This window comes from Tupaia chinensis, unplaced genomic scaffold (genome assembly GCF_000334495.1).
Source record: "Tupaia chinensis unplaced genomic scaffold, TupChi_1.0 Scaffold000495_1, whole genome shotgun sequence".
Lineage (NCBI taxonomy): Eukaryota > Metazoa > Chordata > Mammalia > Scandentia > Tupaiidae > Tupaia > Tupaia belangeri.
Window position 1 is genome coordinate 184927 of NW_006160007.1, and position 15803 is coordinate 200729.

The following is a 15803-nucleotide window of genomic DNA, read 5'->3' on the forward strand; positions in this document are numbered from 1 at the left end:
GGAGAGGTTTTTGCTATAGGGCATGTGTACTTGTCAGAAAGACAGAGAGAGACAGAGAGACAGAAAGCAAGAAATCACCCCCTGGGGAGGATGGCCATGCTGCAATCCCTTTTCCTCTATTCTTCTCTCGGTATCTTGGGCACGCACCCGGTGTGAGTTTAAGCTGCCAGGTCTGGGACTCGAACCGTGGCCACTTACATGGGAGACCAGTGACATAACCATTACACCAACTGCTGGTCCAGGAAGATCTATATCTATATATCTATATATCTATGTATCTATGTATCTATATATCTATATATCTACATATCTATATATCTATATGTCTATATGTCTATATATCTATATATCTATATATCTGTATTTCTATATTTCTATGTATCTATATGAGACAGAGGAAGATCTTTCTGTCACATTCTCTTTGTTTTTCAAGTTAATCCTTTTCTGTGATAGAGAGTGTGTGCTTGAGCACAAAAGAGAGAGCAAGAGAGAGAGAGAGAGAGAGAAGCACCCTCAACAAGATCTTGTCACACCACTAGCACTCCAGCCCCAGCCCACTACCATCTTAGGCACTTGTGCACACACCCAGAGTGTTCCGGGTCAGCCTAGGATCCAAATGCTCCATGGGAGCCCATGTGCTGTTCAGCACTGCAGATGATACCCCACAGCCTGGGCCACCGAGGCTGAGCTTATGAGTGGTTTTTCAAAGGTAATGTGACTCACTGCCTTTGAAATCTGCCTGTCTTAATTTCAAGTCCCATCCCTCCTCCCTGTCATCTGGGTAACTTTGGACAAGTTACTAAACCTCTCTATACTTCAGCTTTGTCATCTGGAAAGCAGAGATAACAACATCTGCCTCTTTGGGCTTTTCTCAGGATTAGAGATGGCGTATGGGAGATAACTTGCTGTTATTACCGTTGTGATTTTTATTATTAAACCTATGCCCTCTCGAAGCCGTCTCTTTTTGGACTTAACGTTTATAGATAGTCTTCACACTTAAAATGATTGCAGACATTGTGCCCAACAATTTCCTCTTAACTTCATTCAAAGCTAAAAATCAGAACCATATTTTAGGTGGGATTGTGAATCTCTGAGCAAGAGAGCCCTGCGGGAACTATGTTGCATCAATTCAAAACTGAAAAATGGGCATTCTTTTTCTGAGATCAAGTCTCTGGTCATCCCTCTTTTTCTAATTGCTGATGTACCTGTGTGCGTATAGGCTAAATTGATTAATTGACTTATTACCATTGTGGTTTCAAATATTTGTATCACTAGAACTCATTCTTCTTCTAAGAATATGTTGCCCACACTCTCTCCTTTCCTTTTAATTTATTCATTTATTTATTTCATGAGAAAGAGAAACAGACACTCTGTCTAGTCTTTTTACCAGCCAGGATCCCAGTCATGGCATGCTCCCCTGGCATGTACAGGTCATCCTGGGAACTGGACTCCACTCTTCTTCCAGCATCACATGACTTCTGCACCACTGCGCCTGGGCCGTGTTGCCAACTCCTTACATGTAATACAATCTATGCTGATTGAATGAACCTCGTCTGTTTAGCTCACCCCACACTTCATGGGCTGACCCTGAAACATTCCAAGGAACTTCTAGGGTTGCATTCAGCCTAGTTTGGATGTGTAGCTCATTGACTAGCTTTGCTGAATGGCTTCACTTCTGTGTTTTAGTAATGCACGATTTTAATCTAATACTGAAACTTAAAATGAACACAGGACCTTGTACCATTGTCACAAACACTAAGACAACTTTCTGCAAACGTTCTCTAATTGTGCAGTGCAGGAAGCTCTTTCCGTAGATGATTGTTCAGCAACCCAGCAAACCATCGGTCTTGATCTTCTTATTTATATCCTGAAAAGTATGTTTCCAAATGTGTGCTTTTCTCCTCAGAAACAGTACATCGTTGTGAACAGGTAACTCTACAACATGGCCAATTTGTTTGTAAGGACCATCTGTACACCTGGCTAAGAACAAAAGCCCTTCTAGAACATTATTCTTGAGTCCAGAGTAGCAAGTAAAAGAGTAAGTTCTGAAACTAAAAGGCAATTCTTTTGTTTACTACTATCAAGTGTTGATGTGAAATGCTTTTGAATGCCTCAAAAATCAGCCTACAAAATGTATTCCCTGGAGTGTTGCTTTCACAGCGTTCATGTGAGTTATGAAGGCAGGAGGATTTTGTGATCAAATATGAATAGAAAATAAATTCAGCAATATAAGTGGGTTTTATACCGTGGACTTTTAGGGTTTGTGATGCTAAGATTTGCCATGAAAAGTCAAATGGGATTTCTTGTACACAGTAATTCCCTTATTATCATGACCGTGGAAAGCACTTATGATGAAAATCCTATAGGACCATCAGTTCCTTGGAAATGCTGTGTGTATGTGTACATGTGTTTTTTAATTCACGTACAAATTATAATTCATGAAACGAAAACTTCCTTAGGCAGGGTGGTCTTTGTTGTTGAAAGTTGATAATGGTCTTAAGGAAGTTACTTTAGGACCCCTGAGGAGATTCTTGTTTTCTCCTGAACAAGTAGACAGTGATAAGAATCTTAACCGCCAGTTTCTTTTCTGAAAACAGAGGCTTCAATTTTACATGATAGATTGGTGTTATGAGATGATTGATTTCATTGTGCTGTGGTACAAGCAATTCATTCTCTCCCTAACAAACAGCAGGTGATACTCGTTCAAGGAAACTACCTATCTAGAAGTGAAATATCTTTGTTAGGGCTGTCAAAAGTACTATGCTATGGAATTCTATTTTATCACTTTAGGAAGCTCATTATTCTCCCAGGGTTTCCATTGTCCTTTATCAGAGTCTTCAGACCAATAGGAGCATGTATAGAGGGCTTCATGACAGCTGTTTATCTTGGCTTCCATATTTCCCAGTTTTATCTCCCTGGTACCCCCTCACCCCCACTGGTGCATATGTGCACACTGTTCCCATGCATCATCTCATGGCCTCACATCCGGCATCTCCACTTCATCGTGCCTTTGTGCACACGCTCACCCCCCTGTTTAAAATGCCAGTTTTCTTCTTTTCCACTCATTAAATTTCCACTCGTTCTTCAAAGGTAAGCTCACGTCCATTCTGCATGACTTTGCTTTCCTCAATTCCCCTGGAGGGAATCCTCTTCTCAGTTGGACACTACTGTGTTTGCTACTTACTCTTTGTCCCCTTAAGGTTCTGCAAAAAGCAAATTCCAAGATGAGGTTAGAAGTACAAAAGGTGCTCAGGACCAGCAGATAATGTAATGGTGATATTGCTAGACTCCCATGAAGTTGATGGGCTCAAGTCCTGGACTCAGTGGCTTAAAACTCCCACAGGGCGCATGTGTGTACATGCCCAAAATCCTGAGAAGAGACTGGAGGAGAGGAATTTGTGGTGTGGCCATGCCCCCCTGGAGGGGGTGATTTCTCACTTTCTGTCTCTGTCTCTGTCTCTGTCTCTTTGGTAAGTGCACACGCCCTATACCAAAAATCTCTCAAAAAAAAAAAAAAAAAAAAAAGTACAAAGTACAAAAGGTGCTTTGGGGAGAGACATTCCTAAAAGAAAATAGAAGAAAGTAGGATTGACAGACACTGATTGATACCCAACAGCCTCTGCAGCCCAGGGGGAGCTCAGCCTCTGCAGCCCAGGGGGAGCTCTGAAGCAAAGGTGGCTCATCCTAGGAGTCCCAGTAGTGCCCCAGCCTCAATGCCATGACCTGGCCTGTCACTTCCAAGAACTTCCTGGAGCAGAGTATGTGCTTGGTAGCTGAGGTGGACCTAAAGGTTCTAGTGGCTGGAATTTGCAGCTGACCACACTTCACATGGTTGGATAGCAAAACGTTTCTTTTTCTTTTTCCTTTTTTTTTTTTTTTGGAGAGGTGTTTGCTATCAGGCACGTGTGCTCGCCCAAAAGAGAGAGACAGAGAGACGGAAAGTGAGAAATCAGCCACACACACACACACACACACACACAGACACACACACACACCTGGCGAGAGTTTAAGCCGCTGGGTCTGGGACTCAAACCACAGTCGCCTACATGGGAGTCCAGTGACATAGCCATTACACCAATTGATGGTTCCGATGGCAAAACGTTTCTGAAGGGCCACCTGACTAGCACTTCTCTGTGATGGCCCACGTTCCCATGCTTTGTTGCCTTTTAGAGTCTTTGTTTATTTGGTGCATATGCCCAGAATGTTAGATGGAGAAGAGATGCTGCTTCTGCATTTTACTAACAAGGAGATAGAACCATTGCAGCTCATGCTGGATTACAGTTTCCTTCACTGCATGATCCATACTACATTGGATTCCATATCAGGATCTAGCAGCTCAAGACAGCCTTCCCAATCCTACTCCCTCATGCCAATGACGTGTTCCCGCCAGTCTGGGAAGTAGTGCCTTTTCCTGGGGACCAACTGGATTGAATGTGGATAGATATCAGGTAGGAACTTGAGAAAAGTGGGCCAGGTGGTGGTACAGTGGTAATATAGCTGGACCCGCATAGAAACCCAGGGCTTGTGTCCTGGCACCACCGTGAGCAAGCTGGGTGTCTGCACATGCCCAAGATCTGGGCCAGCTGAGACAGGGGCGAATTGCAGGTGAAGACCCTGTTGAGGGGTGCCAGTCTCCCTCTCTCATAGGCACACATGAGAAATCAATAACCTTAAAAAAAAAAGAAAATGGGAACATTATTGGCGATACCTGCACTAGGCCATTTTAGTTCAGTTATAGAGCTCAAGACAAACACAATCACCAAAAGTAGTGACACTTTGACTGTTAGGGTCTTGTGACATCAAGTCCTAAACAATTACGGGCCATGAAGGAGGACAGCAATCCACAGAGCAGATCAGTTGCGACAATAGCGAGTTGTCTATAAAGCTTTCTTTTATTTTTCTTTGTAAAAGTAAGAAAATCAACGAGTAGAATGGGAGCAAATCGCAGCAGTGTTTTGTTTTCTTTTCTGTTGATTCATCGCTCCGGGCTGCCAGGTTACTACAGATGCATTTCCAAAGATGTTGAACGTATTCACTGGCTGTGATGCTTCATGGGGTGCAGTCTCTGGGGTGCTGGCTGGGGGGTGGGGGCCTCCACTTTCCCATGAGGTCTGCCCCACTTCAGGCTAACTGATAATGCCTTAATTACCAAACCCAAAGCAGGTGATGTCTGCCTGCCTGGTCCTGAGGGCTCTTGATTACTCAACTCCCTCCCTAAAAGGAAACACTTTCCACATCAATAATTAAACAGAGCAATTAGGGGAATTTAAAAAGTATAATTAGACAGAATCAACTCTGTGTCCCCTGAGCATCCTATCCCTCTTTCTTTCGCAGCCTCCATAGCCTCCCTCCCCTTCCCCTGAAGTATCATGTTGTGGACATAACGGGCCTCTGCTCCGTGTCTTTAAAGCACAAGCAGAAAAGGAAAAAGTTGGTTTGCAGGGATGAATGTGAGGAGCCGGGGTTGGGGGGACTCAGACTGTCTGGTTTCAGTTCTGACTCTTGCCATTTCCTGAGTGCGGCTCAGGTCTTGGGCCTCCAGGAGTGGAAGTGGGTAGGTTAGTGGGGGTGGGGGTCTAGCACAGGCAGGATGTCTCTAGCAGTAGGGCCCCTGATCTGGGAATCTTGCCCAGCCAATAGTACAGTGTGTGGTGGCCCTGAACGGGCAACCACAGAAAATGACCTCTACGAATGACTCCTTTTTCTCTGATCTGTCTAGTACCCTCAGGTAAAGGAAACCCTAGTGTTTTCCACCTCGACATAGTTAAAATCAGTCACAGACCAACCAGATAATGTGAAAAATATGAAAAATTAAAGATCCATACATGGTCTGATCCCATAGCACAATGGTTAAGTGCTGTGCATGGAAAGCTGGATTCCACATGGTTGTAGTTCAAGTCCTGGCCCTGACAGCTTCAGGGACTTTAGGGACCCACTGGGTATGTATGCAAGGGTGCCAGAAATCTCGACGCTGGAGAAATGCAGAAAAGGGGGTGGGGTATGTTCACACTCCATTGGGTGGGGGGTGATTTTACTCTCTGTAGCAAGTACATGTGCCCTCTGGAAAGAAAAATCATTTTTTTAAAGATGGATCATATTGACTATGGTAATATGAACCTTTACCTGTAAGTCTCTCCTCCCAAATCTCCAGTGACACATCCAAAGAACTATCAAGGTCTTCAAAAAGTCTACGGAAAAAGTTATGGGGAAAAAAACGGTACCTGGATTTCAAAACTCTTTGCACCAAAATAAACACACTTTGAGTCCATTTCCATGAACTTTTTGAAGTCACCCATGTAGTTGCAAAACCACCATGAGTAATGGAACAAGAACAGTCACCACCCACATGCCAGAGTCATGACCTTCTCATGATCTAATGCAAGGAGGTCTGGGTTGGGAAAAGGGCTATCAAATTGCGAGCTGATTTCCTGACGCCAAAAATGCTTGTACTGGGAAGGAAACGGAAGGGGCAGGAAACCCCGAAGCTCAGATGCCAAGACCCAAGGGTAGGGGTGCAGTGACCAAGTGCAGAACGTGAGACCCAGCATCAAATGAGCATCCCTCAGGCCTGCAGATGGTGATGCTGGGGCCTGGAGCACTCATGTCCCACCCTCCTCCGACATCCTGTCCGAGACAGCTGGGTACCCAGCAAAGGCGGTCTCAGCCCTCTCTTCTTCATTCCTGTGTTCCTGCCCCACCATCTCCTGCTGAGGTGTTTATCTGACTTTCAACCTGACAAAATAAATCACAGAAAAAAGGTAGCATTTCTCTTCTCCCATCCTCTGCCCTGATACATTTTAACAGGAACACAGTAAAACAGATGCTGTTTCAGCCTTAAATGTGGACAACGACAGAATCACCTCTGTGTCCTGTCAGGTCATCAGGCGGCAAGAAGATCACAGATGAATCAGTCATTTAAAAAAACAGAACCAATTGGCGAGATCAGAGCAAACGCCCTCCTTTCCTGTCCCTCTGATACAGAGTTTCAGTATGAAATGGGAGAAAACTAACAAAAAATCTCTAGTTTTGTTTTTTAAAGATTCTGGGCTGCAATGCGAAAGGGCTAACTGAATACCATGCAAAAGTTGTGAACGTGGTCTCACTGCATCCCGATTCCGAAGAGAAAAGTGTAATGAAAAGATGAAGGAGAAAACAGACGACAAAACCCTGCCAAAACCATGTTGCCTCAAAAACAAAACAAAACAAAAACAAAAAAAAGAATGAAATCTGGCATTCAATGTCTCCCTCAAAATATTACATTTCAGAAGGCATTAGCCTAATATTAGAGTTTTAAGAGAAAAAGTGTATAATAAGAATTTTTTAACCATTAAAATTATTTCAAATTTTGGTTAAAGTAAAAAAGAAGTTAAGGTATCACAACAAAATTAATAAATTAACTTCTTACAGTAGAAAGGGAATTAAAAATCCGTGACAATTATTTTTTATTTATGAGACATATTAAAGCAATAGGAAATAGTGTTTACACACGAAGAGAAAAATCGGAAAAAAATAAAAGCGAGCAAGCTAGAGTGATACAAGTAGCATCACAAAATTCAAGATAATTCAAAGTAGTTTGAGTAGTTTCAGTGAAACCAAAAGATCTCTCTTATCAATCAAGGATATAATTTATGGCTTACTGCTTATGAAACTTTATTGGGCTAAACATTTAACAATAAAGACAATGAAGCGACAGCTCTTCAAAAAAGCAAACAGGGAGCTTTATTTATTTAGACTTTTTGTTCGGAATAATGATAGATTCACAGGATCGCACATAAATGTACAGAAAGTTTCTCTGTACCCTTCCCTCAACCTCCCCTTATGTTACCATACTGTGTAACTATGGCGTAATATCAAAAGCCAGGAATTGGATATTTATATAATCTACAGAATGGAGATTTTTAAAAATAGCACAGTTCTGGTGGAATAGACACCCATCTGAATCTTGGCCAAGCAATTTTTAAAATGTGAAGAAATATAGAGAGCTCTCAGAAGGATACTTTTGATTTAATAAATCGCTATCGAAGGCTACCTATTGTACAAACAGAATATGTGATCTTTTCAAAAGTCTGCAACACGTTTATAAAATGTTTCTAAGTTGATCACAAAATATAGTAAGTTTCCTGAATGGTTAAATAAAATTAAATTCTTACTCCGCAAGTAAAAAGTAAAAAAGGAAAAGTAAAATTAATAAAACCAGTAAAAAGATTTTTTTTAAATGTTAGCATATTTTTAAAAATGTTTGAATGATGAAGAAGATCAAATAATAGTTAAAGAACATTTATATAAGAGCCAAATAGGGCCTGCTTCATGGTTTGGTGGTTTAAGGTAGTCAGACCCCACATGGCCTACTATAGGGTTCAAGTCCCAGACTTGGTGGCTTGAGCAATACCCTGGCTACATGGGCATGTATACCCAATAACACAAAAGATGAGATAAATGGAGGAGAAGGAACCAAAGCAGCCATTCTCATGGGGGCTACTTTCTCATTCTCTGTCTCTGTGTTTCTCTCTTGTCAGTGCAGGCATCTTCCCCAAAAAACGGGGTGGTGGTGGTGAGGAGCATCAGCTATTGATAGACAGTCCAAATTAGAAACAAACAAAAGCAGTCCAAAATGTATGAAGAAACCCTCAGAGATTTATCCAAGGGAAAAGAACTTTCATTATTGTCCACAGCACTAGGAAACACCAGCTTACTATGGAGGATAGACATTTTAGGGAATTGTTCAAGTGCAATAGCCACTCATGGTGTTGCTAAGTCCACCATTCTGCAACATCATTAGTACTATTTTTGCAGCAGTTGATACTCCACCCTGTTGAACACTGGCACTTACTAAGAGGACTTCTTGCATCCCTTTGGTTTTCTCTTCTACTCAATACTACCTTTTTTTACACCGCCCTATCTTCCTAATTTTACCTCATATGTTGGCCCCAATGACCCAGGCATTGTCCCACCAACTGTTACGTTCTTTATGTCAGTTAACTGAGTTTCCCTCTCAGTTTTCCTTGATTGTCTTTTCCTTATTATTTCACCCATTTCCCACACAGCTGCATGGGGAGACCTTCAAATCCCTCCCTCCCTGCTTTTTTGTTTTCTAGAAAGAAAATACAGAAAAAGAAAATAGAAGAAACTTCACTTGATTTTGCTTCATCATAAGGGCTTTGATGGACTCTGGAGAGATCTAGCTCCTTTTCTCTTGTGAACGTCCTAGCTTCCTTCCCTTTTATTTCTGAGTCGTCAGCCTTTCAGTCTCCTATTTTAACCAGAGTATTTGTTCTCCCACGGCCTATAAAACTTCACTTTCGTATTCTATGGTTACCATAACTTAGTGTAGCAAATTTATGGCTAAAACAAAGACCATCATCTTCTGTACTGTTGCTTTTGTTTGTTTGTTTGTTTAATGAAGCCCAACTTGGGACAGCTTTGGTATCATTAAACATTATTTCATCATTATATATTTGCTTAAGTTTTTATGTGCTTATTGTCATTACTTTCCAACTCACAGCAGAGGATTGTGTGTGTGTGTGTGTGTGTGTGTGTGTGTGATTTGGGTTGATCGTCACCATCTAATCCTGTGCCTGTAAAGTGAGACATAAATAGTTTAGTAGATTGTCCCCTAAAATAGATGGTAAGGCCTGAGATGGCAGGGTTTGACAGCTTTACCGAGTTTTGCTATTTCCCTGTAATAAAGACTTACGAATCTCCTGGATGACTCAGTCTGTCTTGATACTTCTGATAATTTTGTATTATCGAAGGCAGAAATGAATGACCAAACTTGTCTTAATGAGGTAGAAAACAAAGTCATTGGAAAAAACTATATTAAATGTAAAACAAACAAATGAAAACATATAATATGTTATTGAGGACAGACAGAAATTTCTGTGTGGGAGACTAAAACTCATCCCATAGCAATAGCACATATAATAGCACATGTTTTTTTCTCCCTCTGGGAGAAAGTAACTCTCAGTGGGCCATGGTCACACTGCTATCCCTGCTCCTTCACACCTCTGTCCTGTTGGAATTTGGGGCACACATATACACACCCAGTGTGCCTTTTAAGCCACCAGGGTTGGGACTCAAACTGTGGTTGGCCATGTGGGATCTGGTCCCCTAACTACTAGATCATGGGGTTCACCCAAGAATTGAATTTTTGAAAGTCACAGTCCTCTGTTAGTATTTTGAAAATTTTTTAAAATCATGGTTATCACTGTTTAAGTGCAGACCTACAAGTAACCAAATAAAAATAAAATATATGTTTATAAACAATGCTTTCTTGGGACCAGCAGGGAGCATGGTGGTTAAGGTGCTGCACACTCCCACGTGGCCAACCACAGTTCGAGTTCCTGACCTCATGGCTTGCTTTCTCACTTTCCCTCTCTCTTTCTGTGTCTCTCTCTGGTCAAATTAAAATGAATGAATAAATAAATAAAAATTTTAAAAACTCAATATTTTCTCTTATTTTATGCTATATTGTCTGATATTTTCTATCCTTTCCTACAGGTTAAACATCTTTTATTCAAAACGTTTGAATCTAAAAATGCTTCAGAGTTTGGAATTGTTTGGATTTGGAAATATTTGCATATAAATAATGAGATATGTTAAGTTAAGCACCAAATTTACTTACATTTCATACATATCTTATATGAATAACCTTTGGGTTAATGTAAGTACATTGTGTGCTTAGACTTCTAAAAGTAGTTTTCAACACGTGGCTAAGAAGACATTCTACCATGTCTGGAGACATGTAATTCCCTGCAGGGGGATTAGGAGCAGGGAGGGTGCTAGCGGCATTAACTGGGTAAGTCTAAGGATGTTACTCCAAACCTACAATGCATATGGTAGCCCCACAGTCAAGAAGTATTCAACTTGAAATATCAATAGAGCAGAGGTTGAAGAACCCAAATCGGAGGGGTGACACCTACCATCTAGTTACGTGGTCATGTCCATGTACCTTTCTGTCAATGCCATAGCTACCAAGAAGGGAGAAACGTTGTCTATAATATTTAGCCGAAGTTCTTCCAAGATGGATAATACTGTCTTTGTGAAGGTCTCACAAAGTAGGCCATTTTCTCTTGTTATAATGCTTAGTGTACTCTTTCTTCAAGTTTATATCAACTTGTGAGACTTAGGTCTTCAAGGCCATCCAGGGCACTTTGAGGTTAAAATGTTAATGAATGCCTCTCTAAGTGCCCATGAAAGCTGATTCATCACTCAGGGTGATTAGCAGTGTTGGGTTAGAACTAATGAGCTTCGAGTGCCAGTAGTTGCTATTTGAGCTTAGTGGGGCATTGAGACTCAACAGCACTCAACTTCTTTCTGACCCACTGGGGCCTCTGTTACTTCAAAACCCAGTAGTGAGAAAACTGCTGAAACAGCAGTTTATTCCCCATCAGGCTAATTACTTCTTTTCCCAAGATCAAGACTATATTTTGGAAGGGCTGAGACATCTGAAAGCAGAGAACATCCTGCCTACCAGGGCAGGGAAGCTCAGGCGGGTTTTGTGACCCTCAGAAAAATAGGCTATTAGCAATGGATCTGAAGGCAGGACGTAAAGTGGAAAGACTTCCAATGTGGTCTATACACCACCCAGCCAAGAAGCAAGCTGTTACTAAAACTCAGAAGCATGAGTTTAGGCAGTGTGCCACTCTAGACAGCTGCTGCCATGCAGAAAGAGAGGGTGGCAGTGGAACTAAGAAGCCCGACAGAATACAAGGGGACTTCAAAAGGTCATGGATAATGAAATGAAAATATGGGATCATTTTGGTGCAAAAATAAGTAAATAAATCCCCACACGGTTTGTTCATAATATGCATTTTTCATGAACTTCTTGAAGATCACTCCCAGACCCCATAATTGCAAACCTTAGAGATTTGGGGATGAAGGATCTGAAGTTACTAGAGGTTGGAAAGTTTGAGGTTGTCAGAGCAAATGCTCAATACATTAAAGATGGGAGACATGTTATTCTAGTTTTCTTATGAATAATTAATGTGTTTTAAAAATCTAAATGGAAATTTAAAAAAAATTTTGCAGTATTATTAGATCTAATTCTGATGGATTTGTTCTGCAAACTTACTGGTTGGGTAATAGTTTTTGCACGAGTCTGAGGATGAGGTCCTGGATTTCTGGTTCTATGTGCAATTACTATAGCACTGGGCAATGAGGAGTGTCTGGCATTGGTATGATGTATGTCTCCTGGCCAAGACTGTATAATATTTAAATGTGTGAGAGGACTGATACAATTTCTAAAAGCTGATTTTTCCCTAAGACGTGCTCTAGATTTGAGAAAACTTGATGATAATAGAATTGTCCTAAACGAGTACAATACATCATATCTTGTTTTATGTCACTGCTCAAGTAAACGTCAGAAGATCAGAGTGTGGGGAAAGAGAAGTTAATGAGTCAAAACTTTTTGGCTATAAAAAATCTGAGCAGAGGGACCAACAGTTAGCATAATGGTTATGTCGTTGGACTCCCATGTAGTCCACCATGGTTCGAGTCCCGGACCTAGTGGCTTAAACTCACACCGGGCGCATGTGTGTGCATGCCCAAGATCCCAAGAGGAGAATGGAGGAGAAGGGATTGCGGCGTGGCCATCCTCCCTGGGGGGTGATTTCTGGCTTTCTGTCTCTCTGTCTCTCTCTGTCTGTCTGGCGAGCACACAGGCCCTATGGCAAAAACCTCTCCAAAAAAAAGAAAAAACAATAAAAATCTGAGCAGAGAGCAAGCCGGTGACATGGTAATTAAGACACCTGGATTCCACATGGTTGACTGCATGGTTCATATCCTAGATCAGCAACTGTAAAGCATATCAAGCGTGTGTGCATGTATGCCCCAAATCCGAAGAGGAGAATGGAAAGGAAGGAAGGAATTGCAGTGTGGGATCTCTGAGGGATGCTCTCTCACTTTCCCTCTCTTTCTCTCTCTCACTGTCTTTCTCTGGCAAGTGCATATGCCCTATAGAAAACTAAAAAAAAAAAATTTACAAGGGAAGGATGTCAATACAATGGCATGCCAGTTTCTTATTGACTTTTTGCTAGATAAATTATACAAATTTGAAGATGGAGGTAGGGAAGGGGTAACTGAAGTTAGCAAGTAACCGAATTTGATGTCTATAACCTGGGTATCTTCATTATTTCCATTCAGTGAATGAGGAAAGTGAGAAATTAAGACACTTGTGGGCCACTTAGTTATTAGAAGATGGAACCAGGTATTCCAAATCCACTCATTTGATCTATTTACACGCTGCCTTCTCTTCCTACCTCCCACAATCTCTGTGCTTCATAGCAGGAGATGATCCTCTGAAATTCTGGATGTTTGCAATTATTTTAAATGCCTCATGGGACATTAAAAGTATTTATTAAAACTTAATGGAAGGCAAACAACCCAATCAAATCAATGACAATTTGTGATTCCTTCTCCTTTGTATTACTAGACTTGTTAAAGGCTAACCAATAACCATATCTTTTCTTAGACAGTTGGTATGAAAGAACAAAATAACTATACCCTTTACTATCCAGTTATTTATAAGATAACTCAATTATTTTACTTTTCTGAAAGGCTAACCTGGATCAGCCTCAAGGACTTTATTAGATAATATAACAATCTGTTTTCACTGTAACTAAAAATAAACACAATATTTTCAACAACAATGCCATCATTACTATTCAAACACTTTCAGTTTATATTTGTGTAGCATTTCAAGTACTTTTAGTTTTTTTTTGGTGTTAGTTTTAGTTTTTGTTTTTTACCATGGCTTTCCTGATTCAAAATAGACACAGTAAATATTTCAATGATCCTTTCCCCAGAAGAAGGCCTTGCATCTTTACAAAGGAAAAATGGCTAACATAGAGGGCTGGTGGCTCATTCGCTAATGTTCAGTCTACCAGGGTAGTAGACGAGAACAAGTCTGTGATCCCAAAACATATGACAAACAATATTGGTGCTGAAACCATTGAAACTTAATCCTAAAGCCTGAGGCAGCTGCCAGAACTAAGACCTATTTTCTTTTTCTTTTATTGGAGAGGTTTTTTCTTTTTTTTCTTTCTTTTTTCTTTTTTTTTTTTTTTTTTTTTTTTTTTTTTTTTGCTATAGGGCGCATGCGCTCGCCAGACAGAGACAGAGAGACAGAAAGCAAGAAATCACCCCCCTGGGAGGGATGGGGGGGATGGCCAGGCTGCAATCCCTTCTCCTCCATTCTCCTCTCAGGATCTTGGGCACGCACACACACGTGCCTGGCATTAGTTTAAGCAAAAAGGTCCAGGACATGAACCACGGTCGACTACGTGGGAGTCCAGCAACATAGCCATTATGCTAACTGCTGGTCTCAAGACCTATTTTCTCATTTCATCTATTTTTGAAGGCCAGCACTGCAGCTCAGTAGTTAAAGGACCTGGATCCCATGTGGCCTACTGCAACTCAGATTCTGACCCTGGTGGCTTGAAAACACACCAACACGTATGTATGCATGCTGTAAGTCCCACCAGAATAGAGAAATGGAGGAGAAGGGATTGAGGCATGATTACTCTCCACACACTAGCAGGTGTTTTCTTCCTCTATCTTTCGCTCTCTGATAAGTGCATGCACCCTCTGCAATTAAAATTAAGTTTATAAAAAATACAAGGAAAATAAAAAGGATCAAACAAGAAGCAGGAATTTTTTTGTTTGGTGGATACATGAATATTTTCAGAGTTTGAAAGTACAATGTTAGACCAGTAGGTGACATGGTGGTTAAGGCACTGGACTCCCAGACAGCCGACTGTCATTTGAGTCCCAGACCAGATGGCTTGCTTTCTCACTTTCCCTCTCTCTCTCTCTCTCTCTCTCTCTGGTGAGCTTGCATGCCCTATAGGAAACTTAATAATAACCAATAAAATAAAATAAAATAAAAAGTTTAAAAAAACAGTATAACATTGACCAACAATTTCATTTCCTAGATGAAACTATTACTAATATGAAGAGCCTTCAGAAAATTCAAGGAAACTACGTATTATGAAAAACCATGTATGATTAAAAATAACTTTTACACTGAAATAAATTTACATTTTCATTCCATTTTTTTTCCTTTTTTGTTTTTTGGAGAGGTTCTTTTTTTTTGCTATAGAGTGCATGTGCTCGCCAGAAAGACAGAGAGAGACAGAGACAGAAAGCAAGAAATCACTCCCCAGGGGGAATGGCCACACCACAATCCCTTCTCTTCCATTCTCCTCTCAAGATCTTGGGCACACATGCACACTTGCCCGACATGAATTTAAACCACCGGGTCCGGGACTCAAATTGTGGTCAACTATGTGGGAATCCAGCAGCATAGCCATTATGCCAACTGCTGGTCCCCTAATTCCATTTTTAAATGACTTTTTGAAGTTCTCTTGTAGTTTGGTATGCTTCTGTTCAGAATTTTGATAAGTTTATATTATATAAAAATACCACATACCAGTTAGTCATGGCTAAAATAATGCTTCAGTACATTACCACAAAACCTCAGAAACATATTATAACATTTATTTTAAAGTCTGCAGGGTTAGCCTGATTTAGAATCTAGCTGGCTTTGCCCACGTGTCTGTGGTCCATTGTGGGTCAACCAGATGGCTGGACTGATCTGGGCTGGGCTTGCTCACATGTTTAGGGAATCAGCTGGCTGAAGGCTGATCTAGGAGGGCTTCTGCTGGGATAACAGAGGTGGCTCACTTTGCTCCATTTGTCATTCATCCTCCAGATGAATGACATCTAGACATGTCCTCATAATAATGAGGACATCTAGACATGTCCTCATAATAATCATAAAGCTTAAGAGCTTGAGTAGACTGTAC

General features: G+C 41.0%; 1 protein-coding gene across 1 annotated transcript in view; it reads left to right on the forward strand.

Annotated features, from left to right (window-relative positions):
- Positions 1-15803, forward strand: part of HS3ST3A1 (heparan sulfate-glucosamine 3-sulfotransferase 3A1) — a 133893-nt gene that overhangs the window by 81946 nt on the left and 36144 nt on the right. The gene's annotated exons all lie outside the window — the stretch shown is intronic.